Source organism: Staurois parvus, unplaced genomic scaffold (genome assembly GCF_062004578.1).
Source record: "Staurois parvus isolate SC_StPar_1 unplaced genomic scaffold, SC_StPar_1.0 ptg000668l, whole genome shotgun sequence".
NCBI classification, from domain to species: Eukaryota; Metazoa; Chordata; class Amphibia; order Anura; family Ranidae; genus Staurois; species Staurois parvus.
Genome location: NW_028318464.1, coordinates 5,637,276 through 5,656,042, shown reverse-complemented (window position 1 = coordinate 5,656,042; position 18,767 = coordinate 5,637,276). Strand labels below are relative to the sequence as shown.

Here is an 18,767-nt window from a genome sequence, read left to right as displayed (position 1 = left end):
CACTCCTGAATCCTGCACACTGGGCATAGTGCACTCCTGAATCCTGCACACTGGGCATAGTGCACTCCTGAATCCTGCACACTGGGCATAATGCACTCCTGAATCCTGCACACTGGGCATAATGCGCTCCTGAATCCTGCACACTGGGCATAATGCACTCCTGAATCCTGCACACTGGGCATAATGCGCTCCTGAATCCTGCACACTGGGCATAATGCACTCCTGAATCCTGCACACTGGGCATAATGCGCTCCTGAATCTTGTACACTGGGCATAATGCACTCCTGAATCCTGCACACTGGGCATAATGCGCTCCTGAATCCTGCACACTGGGCATAATGCGCTCCTGAATCCTGCACACTGGGCATAATGCACTCCTGAATCCTCCACACTGGGCATAGTGCACTCCTGAATTCTGCACACTGGGCATAATGCACTCCTGAATCCTGCACACTGGGCATAGTGCACTCCTGAATCCTGCACACTGGGCATAATGCACTCCTGAATCCTGCACACTGGGCATAATGCGCTCCTGAATCCTGCACACTGGGCATAATGCACTCCTGAATCCTGCACACTGGGCATAATGCGCTCCTGAATCTTGTACACTGGGCATAATGCACTCCTGAATCCTGCACACTGGGCATAATGCGCTCCTGAATCCTGCACACTGGGCATAATGCGCTCCTGAATCCTGCACACTGGGCATAATGCGCTCCTGAATCCTGCACACTGGGCATAATGCGCTCCTGAATCCTGCACACTGGGCATAATGCGCTCCTGAATCCTGCACACTGGGCATAATGCGCTCCTGAATCCTGCACACTGGGCATAATGCGCTCCTGAATCCTGCACACTGGGCATAATGCGCTCCTGAATCTTGAACACTGGGCATAATGCGCTCCTGAATCCTGCACACTGGGCATAATGCATTCCTGAATCCTTCCACACTTTCTGTAACGCACTCTTCCGCAGTTTGTGCAAAACCATTTGTAATGGAAGCTTTTTATTCTTTTTTTTTTTTTAAATGATTGTGTTGGGATTTGTGGAACTCTTGCTTGTGGCAATGTAATACACATGGATTTTATTTGGCAAATGGATCATACTGTATGCAGCATATCTAATTCAGTGATGGGGCTTAGGGCCTGTATTATACACTGTGTATGCAAGTTCTGCATTGAAACTTTCTTCGGGGACCCATAGAGATATTGCCATTTTACTTGCTACACTCAATATATTGTATTATTATTATTGTAATATAATACATACAAGCTGTTATACCTGTCATATGATATAAATTTCATTCAGCCTGTTTTGTATAGTCTTGTTAGACAACACAGCCATATCAGCGACCCCACTTTTCTTCTTTTCAGATTCTTTATTTTACAACAGTTTCCAGCCATAGAAAGCATCACAAAAAGGCTAAGGCTTCATGCGCACAGGGCATTTTAATAACACTGGTAACATTAGCTGTGTAAAGTCACGTTAAAAATGTGAGTTTGTTAGCGTTTTTAATTGTTTTTGTATTAACGTTTAGCCGCATTTGCGTTTTTTAGGTGATTTTTACAGAAAAAAAAATTTTTAGCAAAAGAAAAAAAATCCAAAAATGCTGATTTGCCTCATTTTACCATGTTTTGCAGCATTAGGGTGTTTTTGCAGCTAAAAAACTCTAAAAACCCACTAGTCCTTGGGTTTTTTTTTCAGCCAAAAAACATTCCTGCCAAAAAACTTTGTTTACAGTCTGTGTGTGCATGGATACATAGGATAACACGCTGGGGAGTTTACTGGCTGCAAAAAAAACCATCAAAAGCCAAAAACACCAGCTGTAAAAACATCCAATGTGCATGAGGACTTAAGCTGTACAAGCAAATCACAAAAGAAAACCATAAAACAATCCCTTAGATGTTGTCAGGTATCTCAGTATACACAAGCATGGGTTGTGGCTGTGGCAGGCGCAGCACCCTTTGGTGCCTAGTGCGCTGTGGCATTAGAAAAATTATGCAATTGCTGTTTCTTTGTTTGATTAGACTGACTTTACTCTGTAATTCCTCCAATGCCGCTCTATGGATGCAGTAGGTTTAAAGAGCACACCGAATACTTTAGTTAACTTCTTTAATAACTTCAATCTTCTTCATATAACACTGCTTACAATGGCTTGTTTCTTTCATATTACAATGGTTTAATTCGTATTACATTGGTTGATTCGATAGCTTATATCGATAGGTTCAATAGATTTGATAAATTTGTTCTGTATATTTCAATAGATTGATAAATTCACTTGGATTTATAAATTTGTTAGATTACTCTACAGTGACTTGATTCGTAAGTTCGTTCGATTATGATTACTCTACAGTGACGATTCGTAAGTTTGTTCGATTATGATTACTCTACAGTGACTTGATTCGTAAATTCGTAAGTTCGATGGAACTACAAGTAAACACATACAACAGTTTTTACATACAGATCTACCTGCATTACTAAACAACAGAGGAACACACAAGTGCATTAAATACCTATTTGGCCTTCTCTACTTCCATAAAGCTTTTCTGATTGGAACTGTCTGTTTCCTCTTCTGTCTGGTGAGCATGTGTCTCTAGAAAATCCTAGCAGGGAGTTTTACACAGGCATAAATGTGAAACTGGCTGGGATTGGTTAAGGCTCTGTACAGTGTGAGGCTGTCTGTGATTGGCTCACCTTTAACTAACTCTTAAAGGCATATTTTCCTTTTCTGCTTCTGCTAACACAATGAATGTCATATAACAATCAAATACATAAATTACAGCAATGATTCTGCTTTTGGCTTTAACATATGCACATATACACTTTACTGAGGTTATTGGCAGGTTTGGTATACACATATATGTGAACCATATTAACAACCTAGGACTGGTCTTAGCTGGCCAGCTACAGTGGCCAACATGGAAAACACCTCGGGGGATACTGCTGTATCTTTTTCCAGATATCTGAAAGAGAAGAAAAAGAAAGAAACGAGAAAAAAAAAGGATGGGAAGTGGGGGGTAGAAAAAATTAACATGTTCCATAAGGTCCATGTTTTGGTATATACCTCATGTTTGTTTTGTTTCATCAGTACCAAGTATTCCATTAAATTTAGCCCCTCTACCTTTTGAAGCCAAAGTCCAACAGATGGAGGTTGTAGATCTTTCAATATAAAGAATATACAAGATTTGGCAGCATTCAGAAGGTGTCGTAAAATTGAACGTTTGTAAACGTTAGCTGGAATGTTGGTAACATGGAGAGAAAGAATGCAGGATAATCAGGAACCTGATAATCTGTAAATTTTTGAACAATCTGATGGACCTCCCGCCAGTAGCGCTCCAACCTTGGGCAGGACCAAAAGACATGGAGAAGTGTCCCCCTTTACAAGAGGCAACTCCAGCATTTATCCATGGTAGCTGGAATTTCCTGACTCTTAGTACAAAGTGACGATTTTGAGGTGAAACGAATTGTTAGTTTTTTGGGACTCTGAAAAAGTCACCCCCAGGTCAGATTCCCATCTCTCCAAATAGGATAAGTACAAGTCATCCAAGGGTGAAATCAGAAGGGTATACAACTTAGAGAGGGCGCGAGGGAGGGCACCACAATCCGAGCAGTATTTCTCAAATGTGATCCATCTACGCTGGAAACCTTGAGCAGATGGGAGAGAATGAAGATATTTATGAAGCTGTAAGGCCTTCCGGAAGTCAAGGTGGCATAATCTGAAAAGATCCATCAAGGTCTGAATAGAGGGCCAAGAGCCTGTTTCCAGGTAATGAGAGGCTTGAGAACGGCCTGAATGCAGACAAGTCTGGAAAGTGCCCTCTACAAGTCCTGGCGTACAAGGCGGGTTACCCAAAATTGGAAATAGGGGAGAACTCCCCAGAGAAGAGATATGGATGTCGTTGAGAATAACAACGAGCACATTCGTGATGTTGTACCAATCAGCATATGAGATTTGAGTGTAGAGGGTAAAGAAGCATGGCACCAAGGGGCTCATTGAATTGGAATTTGACTCTGATCCTGTTCAATATGAGTCCATATCTTAGTATTCCTATGCCGGTCCCCGCTTTTCTCTACTGCAGTGAGACAGTACAGTTTGGTCACCTTCTTTCCTACAGCCGTGATTGGACAATGACTGTGCGTACTGATGAGGTGTCTCTCTCTCCCTGTCAGCAGGTTCCTTGTAAGCACATGCACTCGCAGCAAAGCCTGATTGGCTCAAGGGTACTGCAATTCACTTTGAATTATATGGTACAGAGTCCAATAGCAACATAGTTGCAGACAGTTATGTAATTTGCATTACAAATTACATTCATTTATTTATTTTTTGAAGGGATATTTTTATGCATTGTATTTTTCCTTTCCACCCAGAGCTTGGCTTTAAAATATCCATGACTTTGTGAAAGCCTTGATTTTTCCAATAGACTGCCTTACCTTCAGTAAGTACATTTTCTGAGTGATAAAGTATTCTATCCATCAGCAGAAAACAGAGGACAATATTATTCGACAAAATGTATGAACACTGTTTGATATCTGAACTCTGACCTTATAATCTTTTAAATGTTATTACTTTCAGTATTTCTTATCTGTACAAATGCAGAATCACCTTTATTCAACGGGCAGTCTTGTCAAAAGTGAACATATTGCTTATGAACTGCTTATGAACTGAATACAGAGTCTCAGCCTACCCACTTAGTGACTTCAATTTCATATTCATCTCCTTTAGTTTCTGTCCAGTTAAATTCTTGTAGTTGATGACATGCCTATTGTTTAAAAGGCCCTGAAAATGGATGTGTGCTGGTTCATGCACCACCCACTCCTAGTGAAGCATGAGAAAGTTGCACAACAGAATACAGAGAGGAGACTGCAGTCCCCACCAGAAGCTCATGTGACAAGTTGCTGAATCTGTGTCTGCCTTTATAAAACTTGGTAAACTGGGTGGGTATACAACTCCACTTTTATCTCTAGTGATATCAGGCTTTTTTCTGCTATTTGAGGCAAGGATGGGTATCTCCAGGTTAGTTCTGTCTCCACTACATAGCCCAAAGCTGCTTTGGACTGGACATGGAGAAAGAAGAACAAAATTAGCATGGTAGGATGTTGAGTCCAACAGCATTGGAATAAATGGTTCAATTAATGCATTTCTGGGGCTCAAGGATTTAGGGCTGGAGTTAGTACAAAATGTGTATACATTGCAAGTATAGCATGGGATAACAAAGTTTGTATAGATCAGGTATTTTCAACTAGGGTTCCTTCAGAGGTTACTAGAGGTTCCATGAGCTGTGGTTGATTGACCTCCTATTGTGATTACATAGTTCAAGGGCCAACACCACTTGTCAGAGTCAGTGACATAACACCAGTGATCTTTTTAGCTATTTGTGAGGGTACCATTCTGACCACCACTATAAGGGGGATTTCTTCCAACTGATCACTACCGTAAGGGACATTTTCCCACTAACCCCCAATTAATTGGTTTTTGCAGGGGTTCCCCAACACCTGAAAACGACTTTCCTGTAAGGTACAAAGGTTGAGAAAGGCTGATATAGATATAAACCACTTCAATACTGGGCACCTTCCTGCCCAGGCCAATGTTCAGCTTTCAGCACTGTCACACTTAAAATGACAACTGTACGGTCATGCAACACTGTACCCATATGAAATTTTAATGCGACAGATAGAGCTTTCTTTTGGTGGTATTTAATCAGCACTGGGTTTTTAATTTTTTTGCTACACAAACGAAAAAAGAATTTTGCAAATAAGTAATTTTTTGCTGATGTGCGCTGATGAGGCTGCGCTGATGGGCACCGATGGGCTGCGCTGATGGGCACCAATGGGCAGCGCTGATGGGCACCAATGGGCAGTGCTGATGGGCACTGATGGTCTGCACTGATGGGCACCGATGGGCACCGATGGGCTGTGCTGATGGGCACCAATGGGCTGCGCTGATGGGCACCGATGGGCTGCTCTGATGGGCACCATTGCGCTGCACTGATGAGACTGCACCGTTGGGCTGCACTGATGAGACTGCATTGGTGGGCTGCACTGATGGGACTGAACCGGTGGCCACTTATGAGACTGATGGGCACTAAAGAGGCTGCAACGATGTGCACTGATGAGCTCCACTGATGGAAACTGATGATCAGTGTGAGCAAAGTGCTGACAACCTTGCCAGGCATTGGCTGACTCTTCCTCACACAGATACAGCTTGTGAGGAAAAGACTGCCGATAACCAGCATGTCTGTTTATTTGTGATCAGATGTGCTTGGAAAAATCTGATCATATGGCAAAAGGCCACTCTCATTGGCCCTTTACTGCAGCCAGTGATCAACTACTGTGTCAAAGGGACACAGCGGTCACAGAGCATGCCTCAAGGTGCACGTGGTAGGTACTTTCAGGGAGGACGTCTACAGACGCTCTCCCAGAACAAGAGAACCATGCTCTAGCCATCTTTCAGCTATAGCTGGGTTTTAAAGTGGTTAAGGTAGTATTAAAACCACAGTATTTTTTTTTTAGCTTAACACATTAGGCACAATAAAATAAACATTCCTACTAAACTTTGTTAAAATTCTTACCCCAGCACTTTCAGTTTATAACTTTCAATGCTATTGGCTCCTGCTGTCTCAGTGCTGCTTTCCTGAACTTAGTCTTCACAATACCGTACGGCAAGCAGATATACTGACAGGTCTACAGAAGACCTGCATGGCACCAGCAATATGCTGATCACTGGTGCAATGCTTTACAGGCTCCCGCAACAAAAAATAATAAATGCACATTTTTTTACTTGCAAAAAAATGTGCATTTATTAATTTTAGTCAAAATGTGAACTTATCCTTTAATATCAGTGTAGGCAGTGATGTATACATTACTGTGATACATCATTGCTTAAGATCTACCGTATATGAACTTTCTTATCACATGGTATTAGTCTTATCCCCATCTAAAACCTGGCTATAGATACATTTGCCGTATTTCTTTGTTGGTATTATCAAGTCACTGAATAGTGACTACCGCTTGTTGTTTGTTACATGTTTAAATTCTGTAGTTCATAGCAATCAATAAGCACTTTCCATTGTTTTGAACATTCCATTTAGATGAAATCTGATTGGTAACTATTGGCTACTTCACATTACATAGCTCTTGAACCGCCATATTGATTATGCCCAGTTACGTGAGAAAAACTACTGAATGTGCGCACATTGTGATAAAGTTGTTAGCAAAAAGATATCACCATGGGTTGCCAATTTTGTTTTTATTCTTTGGTCTGGTTAATTAATGTGTCAGTGAATTTATGTAAATGTGATTCTGTAGTAGAATCTATTTCCAATTACTAAATGAGTATGTGATTGTTACGTCATTTGTCTACAGAGGAATACAGCCTTAGTTAAAGATTTTATTTTCATCAAGATTCCTACTGAAGCCAACAGATTTTTATATTACTTTTTTATTGTTAGGAGTTTTAAAGAGACTTGGTTGTTGCCAATGCAAAATGAAAGGGTAAGACTAAAGCTATTGTTGCCACCCAATTCGAAAAGAAGAAGCCCGTATAAGTTCTGAGCTATTTCTAAAAAAGCATGTATAGCATCCTCCTAGATAGGTGCTGGAGTCAGCGTTACTCAAAGGGGACATTGTGTCTGGTGTTCAGAAAAGCTCAGTCCAATATTTGCTTGTTCAAGGACTCTGCTCAGATCCTTAGGAGGAAGATTAGTGTCCTCAAGTTGTTGCTAAAGTTACTGGAGTATCCCACCGTTACCCTGAACCTATCCAAATTCAAGTTCTGCAATAATGCATACCCATAGACTGTTCATTGAGTCAAAGGAGTGACTGTGAGCCTTGCTGCGGGCATTTATGGGAAAAGACCCTAGGGACCTTTAAAACTGTGGGCTTTTGTGGGCATAAGCGCTACACATATTAAACTGGAAATTTCAAATTTTTCATTCTTCAGTGGGCCATTGGCAGTGGTTCCTAGCTCAGATAATCATAATGTGCCATTTTATCAATTACTTTCTTACTGCCATTTTTAAACTGTCAAACTTGTAGCTTGAAACCTTCCCTTCAAGGTGAGACAAAATGCTTTTTGATGGTGTAAGGAACTGTAGTGATTGACACTTTGGCTTTCGTGCAATATCTCTAAAAGGAAGACCTTAATTTTTAAAGCCAAAATCCATGCATGAATTCCCCACTGCCACTAATACAGCCTGAGCTGAGGGACCACTCTGTGCAATACCATTGCACAGAGCAGGTAAGTTTTAACATCTTTTTTATTTTTAAAAAAGAAAAAAAAACCTTTACAATCACTTTAATGCTGTTGTCTTGCTATTTTTATGCTGTGTTCATTAAATATATACCCAGCATTCCATAGCAGGTCACAGCAATGTGTTTCACGTGTTATTGTTAGGCAAGGGTAAACTTCACAGTGGTTTTATGGCTAGTTAGGATACCACTTTCAGGTGTGATGTCAAGAAGATCACCTAGAAATATGATCAATAAACATGATTTCTGCTTTCTGATTGTTTGTTTTTAATTCAATAGGTTTATAGGTTTTGGATGGCCTGTTAAAAGGCCTTATTAAGAACCATGTTTGTTGTTTTAAAAATGATTGGCTCATCAAAAGAGACTCCACTGGGAGGTAGATATGGTTCTCACTTTTCATTGTGCACCATGCAAGCTGACATACACACACACACACACATACACACACATGCATTCATGAAAAAACAAACAATGTACCTGAAAGTATCTAATTTTCCCAACCGTAATAATCCATAGTGAATTATGGATCAGTTACTACACCCACAACAGTAAAATTAGTCTGTATATGCAGTAAAGCATGCTTGTTATACTCACTGTGGAACTTAAGGGGTTAATCCTCTGCATTGTGTAAAAAGCATATTTGATCCTGACTTCTCTAATCCGCCTCTTCTTTTACTATCCCCATCTCATCTGATAGAATAGATCCTTGGGGGCAACTGCACATGTTCAGGTTAGTGTGTATTGCTAGAGTTTTTTTTCTTTACTGGGAGGGTGCATGTGATCAGTACGGGCCAATCAGCACTGTCCAGACGGGGTCAGGGGTCATGCAGTTTCATAGGACAATCAGGGGAGAATGAAAACTCCTCCTACAAGACTGCTATATACTACTACTGAGAAAAGGTATTTAGCAGTTTATATTTACTAAAGTAATTGCATTTCCATGTTCTGTGTACTGTGGGAAACCGGATATATAGTGAGTGTAGGGTCATGGGTTTAGTAACAGTTTAAGGTGCCTCTAGGAATCCTGTTGCCATTGTTTACAGCACATAATTGCTGTTTCCACAATTGTAGTAAAGGCCCCTTGACTTCACACAATATGACAGGAGATGGGGGGACACTTGAAGAAGGGAAGGATCAAAGAAGTAAGGATCAAAGAAGTAAGGATCAAACAGCCCTTTTACACAATGCCGAGGATTAACCCCTTAGGTTCCACAGTGAGTACAGAGGATATAAAAAGTCTACACACCCCTGTTAAAATGTCAGATTTCTCTGATATAAAAAAATGAGACCAAGATAAATCATCTTAGACCTTTTTCCACCTTTAATGTAACCTATAAACTGTACAACTCAGTTGAACAACAAACTGAAATCTTTTAAGTGGAGGGAAGTAAAAATAAAATACTAAATTAATATGGTTGCATAAGTGTGCACACCCTTAAACTAATACTTTGTTGAAGCACCTTTTGATTTTGATTCCAGCACTCAGTCTTTTTGGGTATAAGTCTATCAGCATGGTACATCTTGACTTGGCAATATTTGCCCACTCTTCCATGCACAAACACTCCAAATCTGTCAGATTGCGAAGGCATCTCCTGTGCTCAGCCCTCTTCAAATCACCCCACAGATTTTCAATTGGATTCAGGCCTGGGCTCTGGCTGGGCCATTCCAAAACTTTAATCATCTTCTGGTGAAGCCATTTCTTTGTTGATTTGGATGTATGCTTTGGGCCGTTGTCATGCTGAAAGATGAAGTTCCTCTTCATGTTCAGCTTTCTAGCAGAAGCCTGAAAGTTTTGTGCCAATATTGACTGGTATTTGGAACTGTTCATAATTTCCTCTACCTTGACTAAGGCCCCAGTTCCAGCTGAAGAAAAACAGCCCCAAAGCATGATGCTGCCACCACCACCATGCTTCACTGTGAGTATGGTGTTCTTTTTGGTGCAGTGCAGTGTTGGTTTTGCGCCAGACATATCTTTTGGAATTTTGGTCAAAAGTTCAACCTTGCTTTCATCAGACCATAACACCTTTTCCCACATGTTGCTGTAGGCCTCACTGTGTTCCATGGTGTATCTAATGTCTTGGAAATTCCTTTGTACCCTTCTCCTGACTGATACCTTTTAACAATAAGATCCCTCTGATGCTTTGGAAGTTCTCTGCGGACCATGGCTTTTGCTGTAGGATGCGATGAAGAAATTATCAGGAAAGACCTACTAGAACAGTTGAACATTATTTGGGGTTAGTCCGAGGCACGTTAAATGATGGCAGGTGTGTACCGACTCCTATTTAACATGATTTTGAATGTGATTGCTTAATTCTGAACACAGCAACATCCCCAGTTATAAGATGGGTGTGCACACTTATGCAACCACATTATTTTAGTTTTTTACGTTTACTCCCCCCCCCCCTTCCCAGTTTAAATGTAACTCCACTTTCGTGGAAAAAAAAATCTAGCAAATGAAAAATATTCGGTATACCATTGCTAAACAAGCCATGTTGTAATTTAAAGGATTAGTTCACTTAGGAAAAAATTAATAAAAAATAAAAATAAATTTTTTTGCAGGTTAAAAAAAGTGCATTTATTACTTTTATTCCTTGTGGGTGCAATGTCAGGCTCCTGCAGGCAGTCAGTAAAGCTGTCAGTTCGTACTGGACGATCCTGAAGTCCAGGAAGATCAAAGAACTACGAGAGCGCTCACACTTCATTGAGAACTGCAAACCATCTGCCACAGGTGTTTTAGTAACATGTTACACCCTGAATATGGGTATACAATTTAACTTGTTAGTGAAGGTGAACTTGTAATTAAAAGTTACCTTTCCTTTTCATTCTGCAGGGCAATATGGTGACCTGCAGGCAATATGTGCATTGTTGGTGTACAGAAACCCTCCCAAAATATAATTTCCTGCTTGTGTGATTGGTTTACTGATTTTACAAGTCTGCACTAAGATACAAGTCAGATTTTACACACTCCTGTAAAAGAAATGGAAGTTTTGGTGAGATATTACCTAAGGATTAATTACTTCAAAAGAGATGCAGGCACTGCAGCTTTTCTAATTAAACACAGAAAGTGCACTAATTATATTGAACCAGTCAATCCTATTCAGAATGACTATGTGATTAGTCTGTTGAAATAAAGAGCTATTTCTTTACAGTAACAAAATGTAGGAATCTGCTAAAAGAAAATATTTGTTAAATTCCCTGAGATGTACATTGATTACCCGGAGGGGATGTTTTTTTCCTCGACAAAAGTGGAGTTGCTCTTTAATTGTTTGTGGTTCAGCTGACTTTTGTTTTAATGGGGTAGTTCCGGGAATCTTCTTCAGTTCCCGCAGGCTTTCCAACAATACTGTGAACTATGTAGGTGGAAAGAGCTGCTCCTTGAGCTCCTTGGACTCACACAGGTGTGTGGCGCCAGCTTGACATTGTATGTTGTGCTTTTGTGTGTTTAAGAATGCTAACAAACAATATACATTTTAATCCAGCTAGTCTATATTTTTCCCCACATGGCTACAGAATAGAGCCAACGTAACATCTTTGTTAGCATACAAGCAAAAACAAGCCATTTCATTTTACAGTCAATTAAATCCATAGTTCCACTTCGTTACCTAATCTTAAAGCAGATGTTTATCTTCTCATAAATTCCTTAATAACAGGCATTATCAGGGCTTTGTGCTCCTCCGGGCAGTGTCAACATACAGGGCACAAGCTGAGTTTCTGGAATCTAGTAAGAGTACCACATTATGTGTGTGTTTTTATATATATATATATATATATATATATATACAGTTGTGACCAAAATTATTCAACCCCCAATGCTGTAAAGGGGTTTAGGGACTATAGTGTACATTTGGAATTGTATTCAGAATCAAATCCTACAAGGACGTTGTAACTACCCAAATGCAACTAAAATGACATCAATTGTTTATGTAATACAGTAGTAAATGGTTCTTATGTGGTTTCTTCATTGCCACAATTATTCAACCCCTTAAAGACTACCACTCTGAAGAACAGAGGTTCATACAGGTGCTTTCCATCAGGTATTGAAAACACCTGTGGATGTCACCGAGCAGCAATCAAGCATAATAAGCACCAATTAGGCAGCTTTAAAATGACTGTGATACTCAGCTCCTTCTAGACATTTACTGGTGTGGTTACAAACATGGTGAAGGCAAGAGAATGGTCCAGGAAGACAAGAGAAGAGGTGATTTCTCTTCACAGGAAGGGCAATGGCTATAAGAAGATTGCAAAGATGTTAAACATACCAAGAGACACCTTAGGAAGCATCATTCGCAAATTCAAGGCAAAGGGCACTGTTGAAACGCTACCTGGTCGTGGCAGAAAGAAGATGCTGACTTCGACTGCTGTGCGCTACCTGAAGCGTAGAGTGGAGAGAAGTCCCCGTGTGACTGCTGAGGAACTGAGAAAAGATTTGTCAGATGTGGGTACAGAAGTTTCAGCCCAGACAATAAGACGCACACTGCGTAATGAAGGCCTCCGTGCCAGAACTCCCAGGCGTACCCCCTTGCTGTCTCCAAAGAATAAGAAGAGTCGACTGCAGTATGCCAAAAGCCATGTGGACAAACCACAAAAGTTGTGGGATAGTGTTCTGTGGACTGATGAAACAAAATTAGAACTGTTTGGGCCCATGGATCAACGCTATGTTTGGAGGAGGAAGAACAAGGCCTATGATGAAAAGAACACCTTGCCTACTGTGAAGCATGGTGGAGGGTCAATCATGCTTTGGGGCTGTTTTGCTTCTGCAGGTACAGGGAAGCTTCAGCGTGTGCAAGGTACCATGAATTCTCTTCAGTACCAGGAGATATTGGATGGAAACGTGATGCAGTCCGTCACACACCTGAGGCTTGGGAGACGTTGGACCTTTCAACAGGACAATGATCCCAAGCATACCTCCAAGTCCACTAGAGCATGGTTGCAGAGGAAAGGCTGGAACATTTTGGAGTGGCCATCGCAGTCACCAGACTTAAATCCGATTGAGAACCTCTGGTGGGACTTAAAGAAAGCAGTTGCAGTGCGCAAGCCTAAGAATGTGACTGAACTGGAGGCCTTTGCCCATGAAGAATGGGCGAAGATACCCGTAGATCGCTGCAAGACACTTGTGTCAAGCTATGCTTCACGTTTAAAAGCTGTTATAACTGTAAAAGGATGCTGTACTAAGTACTAAGATTGAATGTCACTTGGGGGTTGAATAAAACTGATAATGCTGTGAGCACAGAAAAGACATTTGTGGTTATTTCATTATAACTGTTATGTTATATTTGTCTGACCTACAAGTGCCTCTTTAATGTAAATGTAAGCAAGATGACTGAATGATCAAAAGCAATGTCAAACTGGCCAAAACACTCAATTTCAGTGGGGGTTGAATAATTTTGGTCACAACTGTATATATAGCACTACCCCCGCAGGGGCCACGTGATAATACTTGTCCCCAGTGGTTGCCCTGAACTTGCAAGACTCCCAACACCGCTGACACTCTGGGTTCAGACATATTTCAGTAATATAGAATAATAATATAAGAGACATAATTCTTTAGTAACAACACCTCTATAATGGACTTGTTCAAAAGAGTAGGCTACAGAGATAATAGGTTTAGGATATACAACCCAGTTAACGCACAAAAGCAGTACACTGGTAAAATAGGAAAAATCATTTAACAGGTTATACAGTCGTGAGCAGTAAGCGTCAACTATTTAATTACAGCACCAGCAGTTGACATGCAGAGAATTATGTAAAAGTATACTCTGACATAATTAGATATAAGTACCCTAATTTAAATAACAATGGTCTTAGAATAGAAATGGTCCCTTTTAACTAAAGATTGCAACTTGAATCCTTTGATGTTTAAAGTTCCTGATATGGTAGTATCTGCTGTCTTCTGCTAGCAATGGTGGGGCTCAAAAGCATTAGTGAATACTGGTAATTCTATGAAGTTAAATAGATAAGCCATGGTACTGTTCAGAGAAAATGTCTCCTGGTAATGAAGGTGTAAAGGTGTCTGCATGCAGTGTCTCTAGAGTTATGACAGAAAGAGGTTGGGTATCTGCCCAATCACCAATCCCATGGATAACATGGCCTCCTAGGAACAAGAGCTCTTGCCCAGGCTCATTGCTGTTTGCAGAGATATGCAGTTACTGCCTGATGGCCTGTCAACACGCAAGCAGAGATGTCTGTGTGAAGATCGGACAATGACAGTCCCAATGCAGAGAAGCTGATGTGATCCTGGTGTGGTGATCACATCACCGCTGTGCTGAACTGATGTACAGAGTCCCACAGAAGTAAACTAACAATCTGTCTATGGAGGAGTAAGGCATTCCCCCTGTGTTCAGCTCTGAATTCCGCATCAAGAAAGAGAGCCAGTCCCTTGCTGTAGAATATATCTGCTTTCCCAGCATCCTTCTCATTTGCCAGCTCTCTGGTAGTTGTAATTTAATCAGTACAGGATGTATTGGCTAAAGGACTACAGGTCCCAAGATCCTCTGCTGTCAAAAAACCTAAATCCACTCTGCTAACAGGAAGTGGTGTATCAATCCCAGTACTGGAGATTCTGAAATGTTTATAGGTCACATTAAAGGTGTAAAAAAATTAGACAAAGATACAACATTTCAGAACTTTTTCCATCACAGAAACCTGACATTTTAACAGAAGTTTGTAGACTTTTTATATCCACTGTACTCACAGTCGAACCTACAGGGTTAATCCTCTGCATTGTGTAAAAGAGCTGTTTGATCCTGACTTCTTTGATCCGTCCGTTCTTCTAGTGTCCCCCTCTTATCTCCTGATAAGTCATATTGTGTGAAGTCACTCTGCACATGCTCAGTTTAGTGTGTATTGCTGAAGAGTTTTTTTTTTCTTGTGAGAGTGCATGTGATCAGCTAAGGGCCAATCAGCACTGTCCAGACAGAGGTCAGGGATCTGCATCCTCCTAGAGAAAAATGAAAACTCCTCCTACAAGCTTTAGCCAGTGCTCTGCTGGACACTGATAGAAGTCACAAGACTGCTCAAACTGCTGATGAGAAAAAGTATTTAGAAGTTTATATTTACTAAAATAATTGCACTTCCATGTTCTGTGTACTGTGGGAGACCATATATTGTGGATGCATGGTCCTGGGTTTAGTAACACTAATTCATATTACTGCTAAACAGGGAAGCACAACATTTTAATGTATCTTTGTCTAATTTTTTTACACCTTTAATGTGACCTATAAACTGTACAACTTAATTGAAAGACAAACTGAAATCTTTTAGGCGGGAAGTAAACATTAAAGACTAAAATAATGTGGTTGCATAAGTGTGCACACCCTCTAACTGGGGATGTAGCTGTATTCATAATTAAGCAATCACATTCAAAATCATGTTAAATAGGAGTCAGTACGTAACTGCCATCTTTTAAAGTGCCTCAGATTAACCCCAAATAAAGTTCAGCTGTTCTAGTAGGTCTTTCCTGACATTTTCTTATTCACATCTTACAGCAAAAGCCATGGTCCGCAGAGAGCTTCCAGAGGGATCTCATTTTTTAAAAGGTATCAGTCAGGAGAAGGGTGCAAAAGAATTTACAAGGCATTAGATATACCATGGAACTGAATACAGTCATCATCAAGAGAAGAAAATATGGCGCAACAATGACATTACCAAGAACTGGATGCCCCTCCAAAATTGATGAAAAGACGAGAAGAAAACTGGTCTGGGAGGCTGCCAAGAGGCTTACAGCAACATTAAAGGAACTGCAGGAATATCTGGTTAGTACAGGCTGTGTGGTACATGTAACAGCAATATCCCTTATTCATATGTCTGGGCTATGGGGTAGAGTGGCAAGATGGAAGCCTTTTCTTACGAAGAAAAACATCCAAGCTAAATTTTGCAAAAACACATCTGAAGTTTCCCAAAAGCATGTGAGAAAATGTGTTATGGTCTGATGAAACCAAGGTTGAACTTTTTGGCCATAATTCCAAAGATATGTTTAGCGCTAAAACAACACTGCACATCACCAGAAGAACACCATACCCACAGTGAAGCATGGTGGTGGCAGCATCATGTTTTGGGGCTTTTTCTTCAGCTGGAACTGGGGCCCTTGTCAAGGTAGAGGGAATTATGAACAGTTCCAAATACCAGTCTATATTGGCACAAAACCTTCAGGCTGTTGCTAGAAAGCTGAAAATGAAGAGGTATTCATCTTTCAGCATGACAACAACCCAAAGCATACATCCAAATCAACAAAGGAATGGCTTCACCAGAAGAAGATTAAAGTTTTGGAATGACCCAGCCAGAGCCCAGACCTGAATCCGATCGAAAATCTGTGAGGTGATCTGAAGAGGGCTGTGCACAGGAGATGCCCTCACAATCTGACAGAGTTGGAGTGTTTTTGCAAGGAAGAGTCAAGATGTGCCATGCCGATAGACTCATACCCAAAAAGACTGAGTGCTGGAATCAAATCAAAAGGTGCTTCAACAAAGTATTAGTTTAAGGGTGTGCACACTTATGCAACTATATTATTTTAGTTTTTTATTTTAATTTCCCTCCACGTAAAAGATTTCAGTTTGTTTTTCAACTGACTTGTACAGTTTCTAGGTTACATTAAAGATGGAAAAAGTTCTGAAATGATTTTTCTTGGTCTCATTTTTTTACATCACAGATAACTGACATTTTAACGGGTATGTAGATTTTTTTTATATCCACTGTATAACAAGCATGCTTTACTACATATACAGACTGATTTTACTGTTGTGGGTTTAGTAACACTTTAATTTCTGTACTGGAGGACATTTATAAAATCTGTTGCACAACAAGGCAAATGCCAAATTAGGAGCAGTGAAACAGAATTCCTATAAGGTCACAGCTTGATTAAAAATGTTCTGCTTCCCTAAAGTGACGGTATAAAACCTGCCCTGACCACTTCTTAATTGTATACATTTTGATTGAAAATCTGTCTCATCTACAATGGTAATCCTGCTGCAGACCTTTTCAGAAACTGTCTCAGCTGGCTGCCCAGGTTTTTAGGCACAGGGGATGCAAACGCAAAAATTGTAGCATATACTTTTGTAAATGAGAGGCAGTCTGATTTGTAATAGATGGGCATCTAATTGTGTTGCTAAATGACTTGAAATTAGTCCCTTCTTATCTCATTAGATGGGTAGACGATGCCATAAGCTTTCCGGTGAAAAGAATACAGATGAAACCTCAAGCTCAACAGCACATTATGGGCCTCTGTTATAAAAGTGTAGGAAATAAAAAACTGTTTATAGTGTCCCACAGCAACCCGTGTGTGTGTGTAAATGTGCTTCTTCCGTCCTTGTATAATTCAAGAGATATTTACCATTAAGAATTACAGACTCCCCCTTGAGAACTGAAGGAGACGTATAAAGTATTTTAAGTGCTTACATGTTTTTGTTCTTATTTATTATGAGGAAAATAAGCTTGGTATTTAAACAGGTTATGTGTGCTATGGAAAGACGGTGAAGAACAAATGTACGTATGGCTAAATGTGGATTGATAGGTTGCATTAAAGCTAAACTCCTGGCAGGTGGAAAAAAAACTGTGATATATTAAAGTAGTAATAAACCCTCTATGTTTTTTAGCTTAACACACTGAGCTCAATAAAATAAACATTCCCCAGTAAACTGTGGGGGAGAGTTACTAAAACTGGTGCACTAAGAATCTGGGGCAGCTGTGTATGGTAGCCAATCAGCTTCTAACTTCAGCTTGTTCAGATAAGCTTTGACAATTACCCCTGATTCACATGTCCGCTTTCCTGCGGGCCACGTTTTGAGCAGGCTCGAGAGCCCATTCATTTGAATGGACTTCCGTACCCCGGGACACGCAGGGAACAAGTCCCTGCACTTCTGTGGAAACCGCAGCCTGAACGGGAACCTCAGTTCCCAATGCAGTTGTGATTTCCAATGTTAGAAATAATGGCAGCCGCCCGCGGGTCCGCATTCTTCTGTGTGGGTGGTGTGGTAGCACAGATTTTTGTGTGGATCTGCAGCAGCACCACCCGCACATACAGTTGCAAGAAAAAGTATGTGAACCCCTTGGGATTACGTGGAGTTTTGAATGAATTGGGCATAAAATGTGCTCTGAACGTCATCTAAGTCACAACAATAGAAGAACACAGTCTGCTGAACATAATACTACACAAACATTAGATGTTGCCATGGTTTAATTGCACATAACATGTAAACATTCACAGTGCAGGGAGGAAAAAGTATGTGAACCTTTGGACTTAATAACTGGTTGACCCTCCTTTGGCAGCAATAACCTCAACCAAACGTTTCCTGTAGTTGCAGATCAGACCTGCACAACGATCTGGAGTAATTTTGGACCACTCCTCTGCACAAAACTGTTTTAGTGTAGCAATATTCTTGGGATGTCTGGTGTGAATCGCTCTCTTAAGGTCATGCCACAGCATTTCAATCGGGTTGAGGTCAGGACTCTGACTGGGCCACTCCAGAAGGCATATTCTGTGCTGTTGCAGCCATTGTTTTGTTGAATTACTTGTATGCTTTGGGTCA

The 18,767-nt window shown here is 40.6% G+C and overlaps 1 protein-coding gene across 2 annotated transcripts in view; it reads left to right on the top strand.

Annotated features, from left to right (window-relative positions):
* The window catches only part of LOC149447878 (leucine-rich repeat and fibronectin type III domain-containing protein 1-like protein), a 789,142-nt gene that overhangs the window by 436,765 nt on the left and 333,610 nt on the right, over positions 1-18,767 (top strand). The window lies entirely within an intron of this gene.